General features: G+C 39.2%; 1 long non-coding RNA gene across 1 annotated transcript in view; it reads right to left on the reverse strand.

The window, feature by feature from the left end:
- Positions 1 to 22930, reverse strand: part of LOC140701124 (uncharacterized) — a 243754-nt gene that overhangs the window by 168672 nt on the left and 52152 nt on the right. Inside the window, exon 2 of the long non-coding RNA XR_012079997.1 lies at positions 10652 to 10777. This is a non-coding gene — a long non-coding RNA (uncharacterized lncRNA). The remainder of the gene's footprint in view (positions 1 to 10651; positions 10778 to 22930) is intronic.

Here is a 22930-nt window from a genome sequence, read left to right on the forward strand (position 1 = left end):
CAAATGGCGTTATGTTGTCGGTTTTTATGGCTGAGTAGTATTCCATTGTATAAATATACCACCTCTTCTTTATCCAGTCACCTGTTGATGGACACTTAGGCTGTTTCCATGTTTTGGCTATTGTAAATAGTGCTGCTATGAACATTGGGGTGCAGGTGTCATCCTGAAGTAGATTTCCATCTGGATACAAGCCCAGGAGTGGGATTCCTGGGTCATATGGTAAGTCTATTCCTAGTCTTTTGAGGAATCTCCACACTGTTTTCCATAGTGGCTGCACCAAACTGCAACAGGAAGAATCCAAATAGACCCACACCAAGACATATCATAATCAAGATGGCCAGAGTCAAGGATAAAGAAATGATCTAAAGGCAGCAAGAGAAAAGCAAAGAGTGAATTACAAGGGAACCCCCATAAGGCTCTCAGCTGATTTCTCTACACAAACACTACAGGCCAGAAGGGAGTGGCAAGATATATTCTCATTTCTTAATGTAGGTGTTTTTGCTGTAAACTTCCCTCTTAGAACCACTTCTGCTGCATCTCATAGGTTTTGGCATGTTGTGTTTCCACTTTCATTTGGTTCAGGATTTTCTTTTATTTATCTTTGATTTCTTTGATCTATTGGTTGTTCAGAAACATGTTGTTTAATCTTCATATATTTATGAATTTTCCATTTTCCCCTCTTTTGATTGATTTCTAGTTTCACAATGTTGTGGCCAGAAAGACACTTGATATGATTTCAATCTTCTTAAATTAGTTAAGACTTGGTTTTGGGCTTAACAATTGATCTATCCTGGAGAATGTTCCATGTGTGCTTGAAAAGAGTGCATTCTGCTGCTGATGGAAAGTTCTGTTATGCCCGTTAAGCCTATCTGGTCTAATGTGCCATTTAAGTCCAATATTTCTTTGTTGTTTTTCTGTCTGGATGATCTATCCACTGTTGAAGTGGGACTCTGAAGTTCCTTCATGTTATTGTATTGTCTGTATCTTCCCTCAGCTCTGTTAATATTTGCTTTATGTATTTAGCAGCTTCAAAATTGAGTGCATAAATATCTGGAATTATTATATCCTTATAACAAATTGACCCCTTTATCATTGTATAATAACCTTTTCGTTCCTTGTTAAATTTTTGGCTTAAAGTCTACTTTGTGTGATATAAGTAGAGCTACCCTTGTTCTTTTTTGGTTTTCATTTGCGTGGGATATCTTTTTCCATAACTTCACTTTCAGTCTGTGTGTCTTTAAAGCTGAAATGAGTCTCTTGTAGTCAGCATACAGTTGGGTTTTTTACACACACACACACACACGTGTGTGTGTGTGTGTGTATCTACTTGGCCATTCTGTTGTTTGACTGGAAAATTTAGTCCACTTACATTTAAATTAATTATTGATAGGGATGGACTTATTATTGTCATGTTTTGTTGTTGTTCTGTTTTGTTGGCTGATTTTCAGTTCTTTGTTTCTTTTTTTCCTCTCTTGCTCTCCTCTTTTGTGATTTGATTACTTTCTGTGATGATGTGCTTTGATTCCTTTCTCTTTCTCTAGTATAAGTTTTTATTTTGTAGTTATCATGATAAGCCTTACATAAAACATCTTACGACAGTCTATTTCAAGTTGATAACAACTTAACTTTGAATGCACACGAAAGTTCCACATTTTTATACATCTCTCAGGTGTTATGTTTTTGATGTCACAATTCATATTGTTTTATATTGCATATCCACTAATAGATAATGTTGTTTTAGTAATTTCTAGTACTTTTACTTTAACCTCTATAATAGAGTTATAAGTGATTAAGCCCCCACCATGACAACTTTAGAACATTCTGAATTTAACTATGTATTAACCTTCACCAGTGAGATGTATACTTTCACATGTTTTTGTGTTACCAATTAGCATCCTTTGTTTCAGCTTTAGGAACTGCCATTAACGTGTCTTATCAGCCTGATTTTGTGGTGGTGAACTACTTTAACTTGTGTTTATCTGAGAAACTTTATCTTTCAATTCTGAAAGAGGACTTTGCTGGATAGAATATTCTTGGTTGGCATTTTTTTTTCTTTCTGCACTTTAAATAGAACATCCCACTCCCTTCTTGCCTGCAAGGTTTCTACTGAAACATCTGCTGAAAGTCTTATGGAAGTTCCCTTGTACATAACAAGTTGCTTTTCTCTTGCTGCTTTCAGATTCTCCTTTGTCTTTAACTTTTGACAATTTAATTATAATGTGTCTTAATGTGGGTCTTGGATTCTTCTGATTTTGTGCTCTTTGGTATTCCTTGTTCTGAATGTCTGTTTCTTCCCCCAGGTTAGGAAAGTCTTCAGCCACTATTTATTTGACAAAGATTTCTGCCTCTTTCTTTGTCTCTTCTCCTTCTGGGATCCCTGTAATTTCCTTGATAGAGTCACATAGTTCTTTAAGCTATCTTTACTCTTTTCCCTTCTTTTTGCTCTTCTAATTGGATGAACTCCACTGCCCTGTCTTTGAGTTTGCTCAATCTTTTTTTTTTCTGCTTGATCTAGTCTGCTTTTAAAGTCCTATATTGAATTTTTCAGTTCAGTTATTACATTCTTCAACTCTGTGATTTCTGTTTAATACTCTTGAATATATTCTCTTTGTTGAAATTCTCAGTTTTCATGCATTGCTCTCCTGACCTTGGTGAGTATCTTTATGACCATTATTTTGAATTCTTTGTTGGATAAATCACTTATCTCCATTTCATTAACATCTGTTTCTAGAGATTTCTCTCAATCTTTCGTTTGGAACCATAGTCCCTTATTTCTTCATCTTCTTTGACTTTGTGTTGATTTCTGCACATTAGATACAACAGCCACCTGTTTTGTATTGACACTCTGGCCTCATAGAGGAGATAAGCCTCATCAATAAGCCTGGCTTGAGCTCCCGGTTGCCTTTGGACACACCCATGCTGTCATTATTTTCTTTTGAGGGTGTAACAAAATCCCTCAATGTCCCAAAGGTGTTGGAAATGCCCAAACTCTTGTTTAGACGCCCAGAGGACTATTAATTGTCCGCTCCCAGAGCTCCCTGATGCATACTAACGGAACACTGGAACTCCAGGCCACAGGTAGGAAGATCAGGGCACTGGACGCGCAGTATAGCCCCTATTAGGGAGAAATCAGAAGCTGGATGGTTTTGCTTACTCACTGTGCTAAGTAAGAGGGAAAATCTCTGGAAGGCCTCACATACTTAAACAAAACTGTGTTTTTGTTTTGTGTGGTCCCAGGGGTCTCAGGAATGCTGAACCCTCCTGGGTCTCAGAGCTAGCTGAATTGAGAGCCAGTCCCTGGTGTGGCAGCTGTAAGAGTTGGGGTGCTAAACATGTGGACAAACTCCTTCCAGGAGAATCTGGGGACTTGTTTTTACTACTGGGTTGAGTCAGGGAGAGACAGTGGGAGACGTGACTACCAGCTCTATCCTCCCAGGAGGCTCCTAGTCAGCTCCCACATGAAGACCCTCAGACAGCACCTGGGAAAGAATGAAGCCACATCTTTCCCAGGGAGAAACTGGGAGATAGGTGTTTTGCCTGCTCCCTCTGTGCTGAGCCTGGTAGGAACAGCTGCGGAAAAGCGCTGTATGCCCATTTGAAAACTGCTCTTCTTGCTTAACATGGTCCTGCGGTACTTGGGAATGCCGAGCCCTGCTGGCTATCAGAACGAGGTAATTTGAGGGCTCATCCTTCAGGTGGAAGCCACAAAAGTTGGTGCACCAGATACGTGAATTTGGAGACTTCATTTTATTGTTGCAGAAAACCAGAGGGAGAATGTAGTGAAAGTGCCCACTGGCTCTTTTGAGCACTGGGACGATTGCAGTCAGCAGTTCAAAGCAGGCTGATCAGAAGCTGAACCATCAGGCAGTAGCTGGGAAAGTTTGTGCTCAAACTCCTTCCCAAAAGAAACTGGGAGATGGGTGCCTTTGGCTGCTCCCTCTGCACTGAGCCCAGGGAGTGTTCACACATCTATCTATCTATCTATCTATCTATCTATCTATCTATCTATCTAATAATGTCTTTTATTATCCAGTAAAAGAAAATTTTCTCACACAATTTTACAAATTCTCCTTATTAACCACTAGATAGAAAGCTCCCTATCAACTTATTTACCTGTATAAAAACAAAATAAAGCCCTCTACTATGTTTTACAACTACTTTTTTCTTGAGATAAAATTTGCATAGAGTGAGATGCGTAGATCTTAAGTGCACAGTTCTACACAAGGCTATTGTACAGGCTAACACTGTCTCCTAACAGCGCATTAATTAATCTTTTTTCCTTTTCATAAGCAGAGAAAAATCATTTTTCTCCATCCCTCATCTACAGAGTGTCTAGCTACTTTCGTAGGCTGTCTGACCCCACTTTCACTGTGCCACTCTGGGGTAATCGTGTCCTGCCTGGGAGAGGATGGGGTGCGCAGCCACATCCTCATTATTTACTGTAGGCTAATTAATAAGAACTATACCCTTGGGCCAGAGTAATATGTATGCACATTCAGGAGAAAATTAATGAAGATGAATACTAAAAACCCAACAACACATCCATTTAAGAACGTGTTTGTTTGCTACAGTCCTGCGGGACTCATCACTGCAAGCCCCACTGGTTCTCAGAGCTGGGTCATTTGGGGGCTGTACCTTGAGTAGCAGCCTTAAAAGTTGGGGTACTAAATGTGAGGTCCAAACTCTTCACCCTTCTTGGAGAAGCTGGGATTTGGGACTCTCCCCCTGGGTGTAAGGCCCTGTGAGCGTGGGGTTTATGGTGTGGGCATGTCTCAGCCTTTCCTACCCGTTTCACTGGGGGTACTTCCCCAGCTGCCTGACGTATAGGAGTCACTCAATTAGTTTCTGAATTTTTCTCAGAGGGAGTTGATCCTTGTGTCTGTATATTCTGAACATCTGTGAGAAGAGGGGAATTCAGGAGCCTCGTACGTCACCACCTTGGTGACCTCCCCATTTCTTCTTTAAAACGGAGATAATGATAGTACCTATGTTATAGGGTTGTTGTGAGGATTAAACAAGTTAATACATGCACAGTATTTAGAAATTATTATTACTATTATTATTATCTATTACTTATTACTACGTTATTGTTACCTCTACTGCTATTCAGTATGGTCAAGGTAGGTACTGCATGAGTATGTACTTCGTGTCCAGCCCTGATCAGGAAGCCCAACTTCTCATGCATGAGAGTGTGTCAAGATTTGCTTAAGATGATTAAAACTTCCATTTCACACGACCTAAAGTTTGGTTCACTTTGAAGGGATATGGATGATTCAGCACCGTTCATTGTTTGCGATGCTGGTACACGCATCCTTGTTTAAAGCTTTACTGATCAGGAATGGGTGTAGGCACTCTGCTCTTCTGGCAGGACGTCTAGTATTGATGTCTTATTGCCAAGGAAACTGCAGGTTATTTCTTTTCTTCATAGGAGCTGCTTAATAGCATCAAGTCATTGATCCATCTACTGTATTTGGCCCCCTGGCAACGGTTAATGCTAGGAAGACCATATAATAAAGTATTTTGCTTAGAGGGTTGGGAGAAAATGAATATCGTCTTTGACCGAGGGAGGCATGGAGCATGGGAAGCTTTTAGACATCTCTCTCCTGCTCTTATAGCACGCTCTGGCTGGTCCACCATATGTGTATCACAATCGACCATTTATTTTCTTTTAGTTTCAAGTGCTTAAACATGCTCTTTTATTATTTGTTTAGCTACCCTCCATTTTCAGATAATTTCCTTCTCAGAGGAGTGTATGGAATATCATAGGGAGATGGGCTTTATTTCTGCTAACATTAGAGGAATAGAAAAGAGTCAGAATTTAGATAAGAGACAAGAAATAGTTTTTGGCTTCTTGGTAGAAGAAGCATCACTCAAAAACAGCTGCAAATTCTTCTTTCTCACACCATCACATATAGGGAAAAAGCTATTCTATTTTCCTTTTTAATTAAAATACAGGGTGATGTAGGAAGAATAGTTTTTGATTCTGGAAGACAGAGGTTCAAATGCTGGCCCTAACACTGTGTCTGTGGCCTTGAGTAAGTTACATCAAATTCTTGAGTAACCCTAAAAACAGGACTGTAAGAGCTATCCTCACTGGCTGGTGTGAGAAGTAGATGAGATAAATATAAGACAAGTGAAGCATAAAGGGAATGCCGTAAGCACTAGTTTCTGTCTGTCTGTCGGTCTGTCTGCCCGCAGAGCTGTGGGGGGTTGACAAGGCAGAGGCACTAGGCTCCAGTCTGATCCCCTCAAGTGAAACTTAGTTCAAGGCCTCCTCCCAGCCTCTGGGTCAGGAACAGCTTTGGGGATGTTCACTCCTCTGGAAGGCACCACATGAAGCAGGCTATTGCTTGGCTGATGGTTCTGCCAACATAAAGCCCTACCTGGTGATAAACAGATGCGTTCTCTTTATCTCCTGGTTTTCCTCGCAGTCTTAAGGTCTCCATAAGTAAATGCAAGTGATAAGGTAAGGCAAGAAAAGTGTGGTAAGAGCGTATTTCTACGGCAAATCTTTATTAAATAAATTAACCTTAACCTATGTGGAAGCACTTTAGTAAAGTGTAAAGCATTACATAGACATTAAGTCTAATTTCTGGGGCGTTTAGCCTTAGGCAATGCTCCTTTATGTCTGCCAGCACACAAGCCTATCTCCCTTAGCTCACATGCCTCGGCCAGCACGGTGTGGTAACAGATGTCCCGCCCAGCAGGCCTCCGCAGCCGTGGAAGGACGGCCACATCCAGCACCTACCAGGACGGACCCCACCGAAAACTTGCCTCCTACAACGTCCGAAAAGCAAAGAAGATTTTTGCAACTACACACATCCACATTAACAACTCTTTACCCTTCAAAATATATACACACAAGCCCCTACAGACATACGCACATGGACATATATACACATGTATCTGCATAAAAACACATACAAACATAGATACACGCGTGCATAACACACATACAAACTCGCACATACACACACACACGCACACATACACTCAAATACACACTCATACACTCACATACCCACAGGCACACATATACACACATAAATCTCATACACACGTGCACACACACTGCTGCCAGGTTATCAGGGGAGGAGAGAGTGAGTCACAGCTCCTACTTCTCTTCCGTCTAATGAGAAGACAAGGGAGTGGGGGAGTGTGCTGCAGTAATTGTATCACCAGTGCAAACTAAAGGAAACTACAGGTGGACGTGGACGTGATCGTGGCTCTGCAATGGTAACTACGAGGACTCAGTCTCAGGGCCATTTATTTTTCCTTTGGAAAAATAAGTGGAAACTTGAGTGTGAGGTCAGGTGTTATTTGTACTTGCTGTTCTTTCTGGGGACTTGCGGCGTCTCGCTACCTACAGCCTCTCCAGGCACCAGGAAACAGCATGACGTAGCGGGGCTCCATCACTTTGGTCCTCTTCTTTATCTAATACTAATATTTCAGATGAATGTCGTAACTTTATAGGTCAATTCTCAACTAGAAGAAAGGTAAAACACTTAATACTTTTAAAATAAAAGGGAATCTTTGTTCTAATTGAGTAGCTCTTTTCAATAGATAAAAACATTCTGGATGTAAGAGGCAACTTGAATTGTAGAATAAAGAGGAACGGAAAATTGACAAAGCAGGTTTGACTTTAGGACCCTTGCTCCTTAAGCTCAGGTCCCCACATAACTCAAGAGTAAATGTCTCCTTTAAATTTTCCTCAACTATCATAGCTGTTGTGTTTTCACTAATAGAAACGCTTATTTTTATTTGGATGCACTATTACATTTTTCTTCATCTTCATCTATCCTTATTTCCTTTTTCCCTTGACTTTGAGAATTAAAAAATAAAGAAATGTACCAAAAATAACATCAAAGATACACCTATATATTATGATTTTTAATAACTTACTGTAAGCACTTTAATTTTATAAATTAAAAACGTTATTTAAGTGCACTTTTTCACCCATACTTGCTTTCTTCCACAGAGTGATGTCTGCTGTAGTAAATTTAGCATGAATCTTTCCAAGTTCAGAGTTTTATAATTTTAGTGTTATATAGCTATCCATAAATAATAGTGATTTTTAGTTTATGTGAAACTTTATATAAATTATAAAATTGTGAAGTCTCTCTGCAACATGTTTTTTCAACATTCATGTTTTTCAACATGAAAAACATCATGTTGTGCGTATTGGCACAGTATAAGTATAATTTCATTCTCTTTAACTGCTTCATCAGCTTCTGTAACTTGAACATACATTGCAACCATTCCCCTAAGAAAAATAATCTGTTACAATTTTTTTCCTTATCATGAGTAATGCTGCACTAAATACTCTTGTAAATCTCTCTTTATGTGCATGGGTGTAATTTTCCCCAGGGGATGTGACCAAAAGTAGAAACAGTAGGTCACACACATTTTCAATTTTACTAGGTACCGCTAACTTGTTGTCAATAGTGGTTACCCTCACCAATGCTGTAGGCAAGTTTGCTTTTTCTCATGGTCACTAGTGGATACCACTATAAGTAATTTTTATTCATTCCAATTTAACAGATATAACATAATATCAAATATTATTTTAATTTATAGTTTCCTGGTTATAAGTGAAGTTGAGAGTCTTTTAGATGCTTATTAGCCATTCTGCTTTTCTCCTCTGTGAAATACATATCAATTTCCTTTGCCCATTAAACATTTTTTTCTATCAGTTCTATCTTTTGTGTGTGGTAGATGTTGGCTTCTCATCTTTCCCTCATCTTTTAAGTTTATTTATGATGCCATGGTCAGGCTAAAATCTTTTCTTTAATGGCATCAAGTTGATTAATCGTTAATTTTTTCTGTGCTGCACTTTTATTTGTGACTTGACAAAAAAATACTTTTCAGTTTCAAAGACACAAAGGTTTTTCCTATATTTTAATGAATTGGAAATTTTTATGTTTATAATTTTTGTTTCCTTCCTGTCCACACTTAACTTTGCTGGTGTTTTTTATCCAGTTCAATGACTTCCTATATCACTTATGTCTTGAGAAGGCCCACATTTATAATCCTAATGTTGACCTCTCTCCTAAATTCTATGCTCATATACTCAGTTACCTTCTTGGCACTTGACACCTACAGGAAGCTCAAACTTAACATATTCAAGAGCTCTTAAATTACACCCTTATCCTACTTGCTCTTTCCTACTCCTTTCTATCTCATTAAAAATCATCACAATTCACCTTGTTGCTGAGATCAAAACTACAAATAATATTCTCTTCTCTCCCTGTCATAGTGCACCACTGGACAGACCTAAGCTTTACCTTGAAAACATATTCTGAATCCATCTACTTTTACCCAACTCCACTGTTGCCATCCAAGTCTAAGCTAACTTCATCTCTGGCCTCCTAATCTCCCCATATTGCCACTCTCCAGTCAATTTCCACAGTTGCCAGAATGGTCTTTTAAAAGTATAAATATCAAGCTGTTAACCTTTACCTAAAACTCACCCATGTCATTCCACAGTACTCAAATAAATCCAAATTCATATTCCTTAGTACAATCTTTAAGACAATTACATGCCTAGTTCTGCCAGTATTTTTGACTTTCTTTCCTCCCACGCACAACTTTGCTTACCTGCTCCAGGATACTGGTCTTCTAGCTGCCCCTCAGACCTGCCGACTGCATTCTCTCCTCAGTACAGGTTTGTTCTCCTTCCCCAATTCCTGTCATGCTCCGCCCCCAGACTGTACAAGACTTAATTCAGGTATCTGATAAAATGTGACCATTTCAATGAGACACTTCTTGGTTACTGTCTGGAAATTTTCAACCTGATCATCACTCTCCATCCCCTGACACCATTTGCCTTTTACACAGCCTTATAACTACCTGAAATTATAATGTAGATTTGGGTGTTTGTTTCAATTTTCTGTCTCTACCATAAGGGAAGAAACTTGATACATTGTGTTCATTACTGTATTTCCAACCCCTAGGAGAGTGCATGGCGCATTTAGGTACATATGACAATTAGGTGGATCAATTTAAAACATCAGTTAAAAATATTTGCCCCCCCCCTTAATAGTATGGGGCCTATGTTCCCTTTTCTTGAATCTGGACTGAAAGAATGAGGTAAAAGTGATGCTGTGCTAGTTTTTCAAGAATGGAAGCTTAGATTTCCTGTCTTTTGGGGTATTCCCAGAACCCCAAAACCATCCTATAGGAAAACAAACAGTCACATGGAGAAATCATATACAGTTGCTCTTGCAATAGTCCTACCCGAGGTTCCAGTCGACAGCCAGTATCAGCTTGCAGATGCGTGAGTGAGCAAGCTTCAGATGATTCTAGCCCCCAGTGAATGACCCTCACCCTCCAAACTCAGCCGACGGTGCGCGGAGCAGAGGTAAGCATTCCTTTCCAAGTGATGCCCAAATTGTAAGTCTGTGAGCAAAATACATGATTGTTCTTGTTCTAAATCACTTAGTATTGTGATGTAGCAGAAGGTGACAGGAGCAATGCACAAATGACTAATATATATTTTGGAAATACTGTAGGATTGTTGTTAAGCAAGTGGCACCTATTGCTTATTATCAGGAGTAGGAATCTGAACGCTTCTGCCCACTGCACACTCGTGGACAGAATCGCCCACGCGAACAACGCAGCCAAACCCCAGATGGAACAGCACTTTACTCACACAGAGACGAGAGAGCAAGCTCAGCTTCCGCCGCGGCCAGCGAGTCCCTCTCAGCAGCTTCCAAAGGGCAACTGGCCTGTCTGTTCCACTGCTGGGATGCAGCAGCAGGGCTCTGTCCTCTCCCTGCTGGGGACAGAGGTAACAGCGGGGTGGGTCAGGTGCCGTATGACCTACACGCTTAAGCAAAGCAAAGGAGCACCTATTGAGTCTGAAACTGGGACAGATGTTCCTACACAAGGTGACAATTCCAGGACAGTCAGTGAGGATTCTTTATCTTTTGGTAAGGAAGCATTCTGGGTCCAAAGTCCATTCTTCTGTGGTTGAGTAGGGGTTGAATGACTGCGTGTGACAGCGTGCCCTTCTCTACAATTATTCATGTCGATATTTTACTTGTGACTTTGTGTAAGTGCAACTGGCCTATATTTTCCTTTTCTTTTAAGGCTATTATGGAATGGCCATAATAAAAGTGGTAACTTTTTTTTTATTTTATAAAAGAGTACAAGAAACAAAAATCCTGGAAAATTATTTTAAAGTAGTTGAAAAGATGATATATTACCTTCCAAGCAACAAAAATATAAAAATGATGAAAAATAGTATGCTATGCAAAGAAAAACTTTGAAAAGTTAATGTGAATATGGTACCAGATAAAATAGGATTTTTAATATTTTACGTCTTGTGTTTAACATGCAGGTGGCCCTCCATATACACCTGAATCTGCAGATTCAGCCACTGGCGGATCATGTACTACGTTCAGGATCCGCAGTTAATTGGATCCATGAATGCAGAACCGTGCAGATGTGGAGGGCTGAATGTGGGATCTGAGCATCTGCTGATTTTGGTAGCCATAAGTTCTGGAACCAATCCTTTGCAGAAAGTATAGAGATCTGAAAAAAGTATAGAGATCTGAAAATCTTCATCTTTTTTATTGGATTACTTAGTTCATTCAGATATAATGTAACCAATGATGAATGGAGGTTAATATTTACCATCTTAGAATTTGTTTACTATTATTTCTGCCTGTTTTAACTTCTTTTTCTCTCCTTTCTTATCTGATGTTTATTGAGCATTTTTATTAGTTCATTTTACTCTTATCAGTTTATGACTTACGAGTTCTTTCAGTGGTTACGCTAGAAATACTGTGTACCACTAGAACATACATGCTTGATTAACTAAAACGAATAAAATTCTAATTTGTTATGCACCTAATAATCTAATTTTAAAATATGTAAGGCACACAATATAGAAATAAGAAATATAAAAGCTCACAATCTTAGTGGGAGACTTTAACACACTTTCCTCAATAACAAAGCATAATTAAACATCTAGAATATTCATAGTACTGTTCAGCGCTATTCAAGTCCAAACTGAAACCAAAATGAAAACATATGCCTGTCAACAGCAGAATGGATTAATTTAAAATTTATACGTGGAATATTACACAGTAATTGGAATGAATAAACTGCTATAGGCAATACAGATCCATCTTACAAACAGAATATTGAGTAAAGCAAGTCAAAAACAAAAGATGACATACTGTATGATTCCATTTGATTTAAGAGTCAAAAAACAGGCAAGCCTATCTATGCTGATAAAATTTACAACTGTGATTACCTCTGGGGAAGGAGGTGACTAAGATGATATATCATAGGAATGTCTGTGATGCTGATAATATTCTGGTTCTCAATTTGAATTTATATGGTGGAGAGTAAAGACACTGTCAGCCAAGTGCTGACAGCTCCGTGTTTATCTCTATGCTGGCATCCCTGTGGCAGGATCAGCATTCTATTAACACTCTGTCCAGCCTTTTGAGATGATAATCAAAAACTAGGGAGGGGTACAGTGAGGTGGGTGTAGCAGAAAGTCACAGTGTGGAAATGCAAGACAACATACCATGGCAGTGATTTTCAAACCCCAGTCTGCACCTGAGGAGCTTCCTGAACAGGCAGATCCCTAGGCACCACCCCTAGAGATCATGATTCATTAAGTTTGGACTAATATCCAGGGATGAGCGCATTTTTACAAACACTCCAGGTAATTCTGACACAGGTGGGTTAAAGATGACTCTTTGAGAAACACAGAGCTAGAGGAAGACAACCCTTGGTAGAGGGAACACTCAGGTTACCAAAGTATAAAATCCCAACATAAAATATTACAATAACTTTCAAGTCATTCACTTGGGGCTACAGCCTGGATTATATAGCAGGTGTTCTAACAGGTTCCCTAGAGAGTATCTTTAAGCTCAACCCCTTCTGACGATGTTAGAAAGCACGTAACAGTGGAAGTGATGAGCTTTTGAAAGACTTATTATTATAAGAAAAATCTTGACTCTGCTCTAATTTAAAAATGAAAATCATTTCCAACTTTGGTTTTTCACTTCAGATAAATTATTGCCATATACAACAAAACTGACCATGACACACAGCTTGTCACGATACTGTGGTTGACAACCCCTGGTGAATTTATTAATGTAAGGTGGGGCTTACAGTAAAGTTTGAAGAGAATGGTTCAAGAAGCCATTATTTCAGGGAAGTTGAAAATCTCCTTGCACTATTATTGATAATAACCCTGCTTTGAAGCCAAGATTTTTTTGCAACTCCATTTTAGAGGTGGGGTAACCAAAGGCTAACAGAAACCCTGACCATCCCAGGGACACACAGTGACAGGGGAGGCATTATCCTACAGACCTCCTCTTACCTCTGTGAGGATTTTTGTCACAACTGGATTATTTTATTCAACATTCTCTTATGCCCCCAACAATTCTTACGTTACCCCGATTCCTCTTCTTCACTTGGTTAATAATGGTGAATTTGCATATATAAATTTATTGAAAAGCTTTCAATGAACACTTTCAATATAGGAAAAACACAAATTAAGGATAAAGAAGATCACAAAGAAATTGCTGCAATTTTTAACCCAGGTAAATTACTTCATGTTTTATTGAATCCAAGGGATACTTGATCCATGTGTATATGTATTTACCTAACATGAGTGCTACCATTCTATGTATGATCTTCAGACACCTGTTCTCAAAACAAAACAAAAGCAAAGAAACAAAGAAAGAAAGAAAAACGGAAGGAAAGGAAAGAAAAGTCCTTACCACCAAAAAGTAATTAGAAGTTATCTTACCTAAAAGAAGTTTTCAGATATTTGTGGAGTTACAGGGAAGACATTTGTAAGCCTGAAATAGCACTGTTTAACTTTTCAAATAATGTACTATTAATATTCCTTAGTAATCCTCTTTTGATGTTTAAAATCCATTCTTATCTGCTCAAGGATATTTGAAATTGTTTAGTAGTGATGAATATCAGAGTGTAAAATTGTTTGGGAAACATAAGGCAGAGTTTCTGAAAGATTTATCCAAAACATCTGCATTAGCATTAGATGCCTGGCTGTTTACAATTGTTACCTCCAGGTTCCCACTCAGGGGGGCCTGGCCAGCATCTCTGGGAATAAGTCTACGAATCTCAGTTTTTATCACTGATTCTGCTCTGGCCCCAGGTGATTCTTGTCCGCACTGATCAAATAATTCAGTTCAGGTTAAATAACAAATAACAAAGAGAAGCCAAATTGGGAAGGTGTTATCCTAGGAGAGTTTCAGGCCAGATATAACCATAATCTGCACTCTCACGGCTCTATTTGTGTCTGTGTGTTGCTGTTCACCAGGAAGAGAGCACACCGGGACTGGGTGCTGGGAAGAGTGAGCAGGGACCTTTCTTTTTTTTTTTTTAAACTTCTTTTGTTTATTAAGTTATAATCATTCTACAATGTTGTGTTAAATTCCAGTGTAGAGCACAATTTTTCAGTTATACATGAACATATATACATTCACTGTCACATTCTCTTTGGCTGTGAGCCACCACAAGATCCTGTATATATTTCCCTGTGCTACACAGTACAGTCTTGTTTATCTATTCCACATTTTGAAATCCTAGTCTGTCCCTTCCCACTCCCTGCCCCCTTGGCAACCACAACTTTGTATTCTATGTCTATGAGTCTATTTCTATTTTGTATTTACATTTTTTATTTTTAGATTCTGCATATGAGCGATCTCATATGGTATTTTTCTTTCTTTTTCTGGCTTACTTCACTTAGAATGGCATTCTCCAGGAACATCCACGTTGCTGCAAATGGCATTATGTTGTTGGTTTTTATGGCTGAATAGTATTCCATTGTATAAATATACCACCTCTTCTTTATCCAGTCATCTGTTGATGAACGTTTAGGCTATTTCCATGTCTTGGCTATTGTAAATAGTGCTGCTATGAACACTGGGGTGCAGGTGTCATTTTGAAGTAGGGTTCCTTCTGGATAGATGCCCAGGAGCGGGATTCCTGGGTCATATGGTAAGTCTATTCCTAGTCTTTTGAGGAATCTCCATACTGTTTTCCACAGTGGCTGCACCAAACTGCATTCCCACCAGCAGTGTAGGGGGTTCCCTTTTCTCCACAGCCTCTCCAGCATTTGTCATTTGTGGACTTTTGAATGATGGCCATTCTGACTGGTGTGAGGTGATACCTCATGGTAGTTTTGATTTGCATTTCTCTGATAATAAGTAATATTGAGCATTTTTTCATGTGCCTATTGATCATTTGTAGTTCTTCCTTGGAGAATTACTTGTTTAGGTCTTCTGCCCATTTTTGGATTGGGTTGTTTGTTTTTTTCTTATTAAGTCATATGAGCTGCTTACATATTCTGGAGATCAAGCCTTTGTCAGTTTCATTTGCAAAAATTTTCTCCCATTCCGTAGGTTGTCATTTTGTTTTACTTATGGTTTCCTTTGCTGTGCAGAAGTTTATTAAGTTTCATTAGGTCCCTTTTGTTTATTCTTGCTTTTATTTCTATTGCTTGGGTAGACTGCCCTAGGAGAGCATTTTTGAGATGTATGTCAGATAATGTTTTGTCTAAATTTTCTTCTAGGACGTTTATTGTATCTTGTCTTATCTTTAAATCTTTGATCCATTTTGAGTTTATTTTTGTGTGTGGTGTAAGGGAGTGTTCTAGCTTCACTGATTTACATGCTGCTGTCCAGTTTTCCCAGCACCATTTGCTGAAGAGACTGTCTTTATTCCATTGTATATTCTTGCCTCCTTTGTCAAAGATGAGTTGACCAAAAGTTTGTGGGTTCATTTCTGGGCTCTCTATTCTGTTCCATTGGTTCATATGTCTGTTTTTGTACCAATACCATGCTATCTTGATTACTGTAGCTCTGTAGTATTGTCTGAAGTCTGGAAGAGTTATTCCTTCAGCCTCTTTCTTTTTCTTCAGTAATGCTTTGGCAATTCTAGTTCTTTTGTGGTTCCATATAAATTTTATTATAATTTGTTCTAGTTCTGTGAAATATGTCCTGGGTAATTGGATAGGGATTGCATTAAATCTGTAGATTGCCTTGGGCAGTATGACCATTTTAACAATATTGATTCTTCCAATCCAGGAGCATGGGATATCTTTCCATTTTTTTAAGTCTTCTTTAATTTCCTTCATCAGTGTTTAATAGTTTTCCATGTATAAGTCTTTCACCTCCTTGATTAGATTTACTCCTAGGTATTTTATTACTTTGGGTGCTATTTTAAAGGGGATTGTTTCTTTACTTTCTTTTTCTGTTGATTCATCATTAGTGTACAGAACTGCAACTGATTTTTGAACGTTAATCTTGTAACTTGCTACCTTGCTGAATTCTTTGATTATTTCTAGTAGTTTATGTGTGGACCTTTTAGAGTTTTCTATATATAGTATCGTGTCGTCTGCATATAGTGACACTTTTACCTCTTCTTTTCCAATTCGGATCCCTTTTATTTCTCTCTCTTGCCCAACTGCTGTGGCTAGGACTTCCAGGACTATGTTGAATAGGAGGGGTGATAGTGGGCATCATTGTCTTGTCCCAGATTTTAGTGGGAAGCTTTTGAGTTTTTCACCGTTGAGAACTATGCTGGCTGTAGGTTTGTCATATATAGCTTTTATTATGTTGAGATATGTTCCCTCTATGCCCACTTTGGTGAGAGTTTTTATCATAAATGGGTGTTGAATTTTATCAAAAGCTTTTTCTGCATCGATTGAGATGATCAGGGACCTTTCTTTACCAATGAGAATTACATGCAGAGGAGGCAACGTGGGAAGTAGATGTCAATAAATTAATTGGGAGATTTGAAGAGGAATTTAATTTCTGCTTTCTGATCATTTTAAAGCAGGTCGTTAGAGATGGGGGTGTAGCTTTTTTCAGATAAATGAGCTTGAGCTAACTAGGCTGCAGCGAGCACATGGGAACTCCATTGAGCATTGATTCGTAATCACTTGAGAAATGCAAATTCTCTCCTTAAATTAGCATAAGGAAGACTACAGTTAAATTTAGCAGTAATCAATAGGAATGGTGGAAAATTAGTCCAAAAGTTACCGGACTGTACCTGAGCACTCTACATCTTCAAATCCTGTTTTAATTTGTATGCTTCCTTAAATGTGTGATAAAATGTCTATTTTTGAGGGTTTGATTATTTGCATGTTTATTTTAATAACTAATAAATAACAAAGTACAAATGTAAGTCTCCAAACACAATCAGGAAAAGAAAGAATAAGGATAAAGTCTATGAGTCATGTGCTTTTAGCATAAATCAACTTAGGTTTCAACATATTCCAACCTAGGTCAGATCCATATCAGAATTCACTCAAGAAAATCAGATATAAAGCTAATAATTAATTGTAAGAAGGAGGTCAATAAGCAAAAAATAGTTCATTCATCATGAGATCAAGGAATAAAGAATATATTGTATTTGACCTTAATTCTCAAAGGAGTCTTAGAGTGAAGTCATAGGAATAAGGAAATGTTATGTTCCAATACTTTTAACAAGTAAACAAATTGGACACATTTGTGCAGTGTCAGGCCCTCCTATGGTAAATCAAAAATAGCCACATGGGGATTGGCTGTGGGACTTGAGTATCTGCAGATTTTAGTAGCCATGAGTGCTGGAACCAAGTCACTAAAACCTCAGAACGCAGCCCTCTCTTTGGCAGCACTGAACAGCTACTATCAAATAACAGTGTGTTGGCCAAAGAGATCTTGATAAAGGACCATATGCTAGAGAAGGAAGCAGGGAGGAATCAAGTGTTACATTGATTAACATCGAATAAATGCAAACCTCAACACTGAAGGTTAATCAGAAAGCTAAAGGGAAGCAGAGATAAGGAAATAGAGAGAGAGAGAGCAGCCCCTCGGCTCTTCTTCCAACAAAGCTCTCTTAGAATTCATGCTTAACAATGACAAATTATAATTCACAGGCTGTTATTACTTGTCAGATCAGACTCACTGAATGCACACACTTCTCCATTGTCTTATAAGTCACAGAGAATCACACATGTTTTCTAAGTACTAATGAAAGCTGGAGATATCCTCTCAGTTGCCAAGTAAAATCAAAGAAAAGGCAAGCCACCAACCATTTCAATCTCTCTCATATTTCTGAATCAAAAATGGAAAACGTATTCCTTATTAAATGTTTGCTTTACTTTTTTGCACTGACAGCAGGAGATAGGAATAGGGTTACCATCTCAGGTAGACTATGTGGTTAGAGAATGAACTCACATCCCAGCTCTCCCTTTACAAACTGTGTGAACTCAGGCATGTCACTATCCTGTTGTCTGACTCTGCCAATCTCAAAGGTTCCTCCCTCCACCTGCCTCTCAGGAATTCTGTTAAGGCAGCATATAATCATGTAATGAAATTTTTTTGAAAAGTTAAAAGCATTATATACATGGCATATCTAACATTATCTTTGCATCACCAAATAGAAACTGAGAAGTTAGGAAATTTGAAATTCCCTCCCCAGGCTGAGCTGTGAGAAAGTCTACCTATTGAATACTCCAGTCATCCAACAGAGCTCTACCCGCAGGTGCCCTATGGTGAGACTTTGTTGAACCTCCTCTGAATCTCTTTCCATGGCTCAGATGTCATCTGCTTCTGGAAAAAGAGAAGGCATGGTCCTTGGTTTTCTGAGAGAGGGCAGTGGTACAGAAGGTTAAGTGCATACTGGGCAGTGATGAAAATCCACCCTCGTAACAGCCTTAACTGCTTGTGAATTACAAGCCAGACACAAAGAGGGTCATTGATCAGTAACTACCTTTGTTTCCAGTAAGTAGCAAAAATCAGGAAAAGAGAGAAATCAGTAGGTGGACAGACCATTCAACGTCCAGCTGAGTCTGTAAGTTAGGGGAGAATGGGAATGAGAGTTTTCCCAGAATGCTAATTATGTGATGTATATACAAAAACTCACTTAAGCCAAAGTGAAGGATTTAACCATAAGCTATGTCGCGGCTCCCAGCCATGGCTCTGGATAACAGAGCGCCAAGTGCCTTTCACAGATGGCGGGCTGTTCTAACTCAACAAGTGGAGGAGACTTAAAATTGGGAGAGAAAACAAATGAGTGTTAAAGTGTTTCTTTATAAGATCTCTTAATTTTCACTTGGCCCCATGTGGAGGGCAGACTTTTAATGGAAATAGATCAGCCAAGCCCATTCAACTACCAAGGATAAGGAAGGTTAAAATAATGAAGATGGCTGGTTTGGGTAAGTGAATGAGGAATCAAGAACATGATTCTGCCGGGGAGCGGGGTGGGGAGGAAGGGATAAACTGGGAGTTCGAGACTTGCGGATATTAACTACTATATATAAAATAGCTAAACAAGTTTATATTGTATAGCACAAGGAAATATATTCAATATCTTATAGTAGCTCACAGTAGAAAAGAATATGAAAATGAATATATGTATATTCATGTATGGCTGAAGAATTGCACTGTACACCAGAAATTGACACAACATTGTAAACTGACTATACCTCAATAAAAAAAAAAAGAATAAGAAGACTATGATTCTGAAACCTGTAATGGAAGAAGTAGACACCAAATTCTAAGAGGGACAATCCAAAGAGAGACCCTAGGTCATCCTGCAGCCTGGAGAGATGGGCTGTTTAAGGTCTCCATGTAAGCTCAGATTGGTGGGCTCTCTCTGTATTTTTGCCTCCGTAGAAGGAAAAGTCTTTCTCAACCCCAACAACAAAGCACCTCCACCAATAAACTGGGCCTGGTTATTTGGAAGATACTTTTCTTAGGTCCTAAGGTCCTCTCTAGTAGAAAACCATCACACAGATCTGAGGGAGCCCTGGCCTGAGGAGCAGGTTATCGGACTTCAGCCCTGGTTCTTCAACACACTGGGTGACTCACGATCTCTCACTTGGCTCTCATTTCCCCCATTTGAAACTGAAACACGTGTTATCTTTTTCTTACAATCTCTCAGAGAATCTAGCTCATTAATTCGTGCTCATTAAATGCTTGTTGATTGATTAAAGCTTTTACTCCTGAGTGATGTGTGGAGAAACATCTTTCAGTTGGAAAAGCACGACTGACATCTGATCGCCAAGATCTGCGATCTTGGTATCTATGTGATGCCCAGCACCATGGCCACAGAAAGGCACCTCCCCGTCCCCCTCACATTGCTCTGCTAGCTCAGGACATCCTCCGACAGACTCGTATGTTCTCTTTATTGAGTCTCCTGATCACCAGGACATCTTTCTCCTCTTGGACTCCAGGCAATAGAGAGACCTCAAAGGCACCCGTCCGTAACACCTCTACGACTGGGTGTCAATACTCTTCTCATTTTTAATTTTAATTCCTGGAAGTGACTTTATGAGCCCTTGGCTCACAGGCTGCCACTTTGGAGAAGGCTGGTTTCATGCTGCTCCTCTTTCACTGTCATTTCTGTCCAAAAACATTTCTCTGTTCCAACTGTCATCTTGATGAAATGGAGCAAAAGCAGTTCCTCTTCCCTAGGCTTCAGACCGAATTTCCAGAGAGAAACAGCCAGGTGAAAGGGCACTTGGATAGTATGTACCTGTTTACACTAAAAATTAACTAGGCTTAAGGTGAAGGGGTGACATTACCCCCTGCAACCTACCTGTCCCCCAGGGGTGGAGGTGGGACTCACAGCACACAGCAGATCTTCCAGAGACACAAATCCTTCTTTTCTTCACTCTGACAATTGTTTTTATAACTGATCTGGCTGATGTAATGTGTGTGCACTTGTGATCTAGCTTTGGAAATTCTTCCCTATTTTATTTCTGTGTCTTGGTTCAAACTAATTTCAATATCCTGTTACTTATGCAGTGGTAATAACACAACTTTTATTCATCTACTGATATTACTGACATTCATCACTGGGTCTGTGTTAGGGATGCTGTTGAAGAAGATATATATTATATCGAACATGGTGAGAAGTCTTGGAAGACATTTCTTTCTAGCACTATTATTAGAATAATTAGACTTTTCTGTAGCACTTGGCTTCATTTTATCTTGACATGTAAATCATGTAGTTGATCGTACATCCTTTTCTGTGTAATATCCAGAGCCTAATTTGTGTGTTGCTGACAGCATAGGTACAGAATCCTATATTGTAAAAGACTGTGTAACCTTCTACCTGGCACCATCTTCATTTGATTCTTGCCTTACTTGGATTTTTCTATTTGATGTCTAAAAGGCAATACAGTCTAATGTGAAGAGCTCAGTCTTTGGAGTCGGGCAGGTGTTGGTTTACATTCTGGCTTCATCACTGCCGTGTGACCTTTTCAGTTCCTCTCTGGGCCTCGTTTTCTTTATTTGGAAAATTATGATAAAAATTGTACCTGCTCCTCTTTATGTGTACAATGAGAATAGATTTAGATCATGCAGCACAGTGACTGGCACATAATCACGTTAAGTGTCCAAGAAACAGAAGCTACCATGATAACTACGTATGTTTATCTTTCTGTTTTTTAAAAACTTTCAGGCTGTCCTAAATGCAAGCCCGTATCCTCTGATTCCAAATCTAGTAAACCTTTCACTGTATCACACATCTTCACTGTGACTCATTTCCAAAATGTTTTACTTTTGTCTTCAGCAACTGCATTTTAAAAAAAATCCAACATTCAGGGACACGAGCACTTTATTAAAAGCCAGCGATCTTCCTACTAAACACCATGCAGCACCAAAATCTCAAAGTAGACTGAGAAAATCCTGTGGAACTGTGTTTTTGCTCAGTTGCTTCTTTTAATAGCCTCTGGTTGTTTCCCAAACCAAACTACCCTCTCTGGGGCTCCCTTACCAGGTCCCACTCAGGAGGCAGCATGAATATGAGCAAGACTTTGGGCAGCTCAACAAAGAATGCAGCCAGAACATAGATGCCAGTCTCCCCTTCTTTCAGTCAACTCAGCTCCACAAGGGAAAAGTGTACCTCGTCCTTCCCCACACAAAAGTGTTGATAGCTTCTCTGTGAGCACTGAACTCCCCCATAATACAAGTTCTCCACTCCTTTCTCAATTTCTTATCATAATGATGTCCTGTGAGGTGACTGCCACTGTTGCTGGCTCACTGGCTAGTCTCATTCATGACTCATAGTTTTTGTCCTCAGTTTGGGATCTTAACTGCAGTTCTGAGACAATAGCAGACGTCCCACTGGACATCTTGTTATGTATAAAAGTATGCCTTGGACCTTTCATAAAACACATTTAATAATGACTTCGATAAGCCTTAAATAGCTACAGTCAAAATGTTGTGTTGTCAGACACAGGAAACAAACTTACGGTTACCAAAGGGGAAAGGGAGGAAGAGGGATAAATTAGAAGTATGGCATTAACAGCTACAAGCTACTATACATAAAATAGGTAAGTAACAAGGATTTATTGTATAGCACAGGGGACTACATTCAATATCTTGTAATAACCTATAATGGTAAATTATCGGAAAACACACACACACACACACACATATATATGTAACTGAATCACTGTGCTGTACACCTGAACCTAACACAATATTGTAAATCAACTATACTTAAATAAAAAAAATTTTTAAAGAACACTGTGTTGTTCCTGACTAGCACAAGCAATACCGTTTTAGTTCTGACACTGAGAGGTGCTGGGTCACGGTAAAGAGAACAAAACATCTTTGGGCCCTGGCAAGGGAGCCAGACCAGCACAGAACCTTACAGAAGTGGTGGGAAGTGATGATTCTGCAGCCCTCACTGGTACCTCTGGTCCAATAAAGGAAAAATGAGACTGGGGAGTGAGGAATGAATAATCTAGTTTTTCTGTCTACATTGTCTGTCTTACTCCCCTGGGACCTTCCGTTTGCTAGTGGGCATCACCTAAGAGAGCAGTTTCTGGCTGACCGCCCTGTGGTGTTTCTGCGTTCTTGTGATGTGGGGACAGCCAGCTCCACCACAATTAAAGTCTCATGCCATGGTTAGTAAATAAATAGGGCAAAAAAGA

This window comes from Vicugna pacos, chromosome 14, assembly GCF_048564905.1.
Source record: "Vicugna pacos chromosome 14, VicPac4, whole genome shotgun sequence".
Taxonomy (NCBI): domain Eukaryota; kingdom Metazoa; phylum Chordata; class Mammalia; order Artiodactyla; family Camelidae; genus Vicugna; species Vicugna pacos.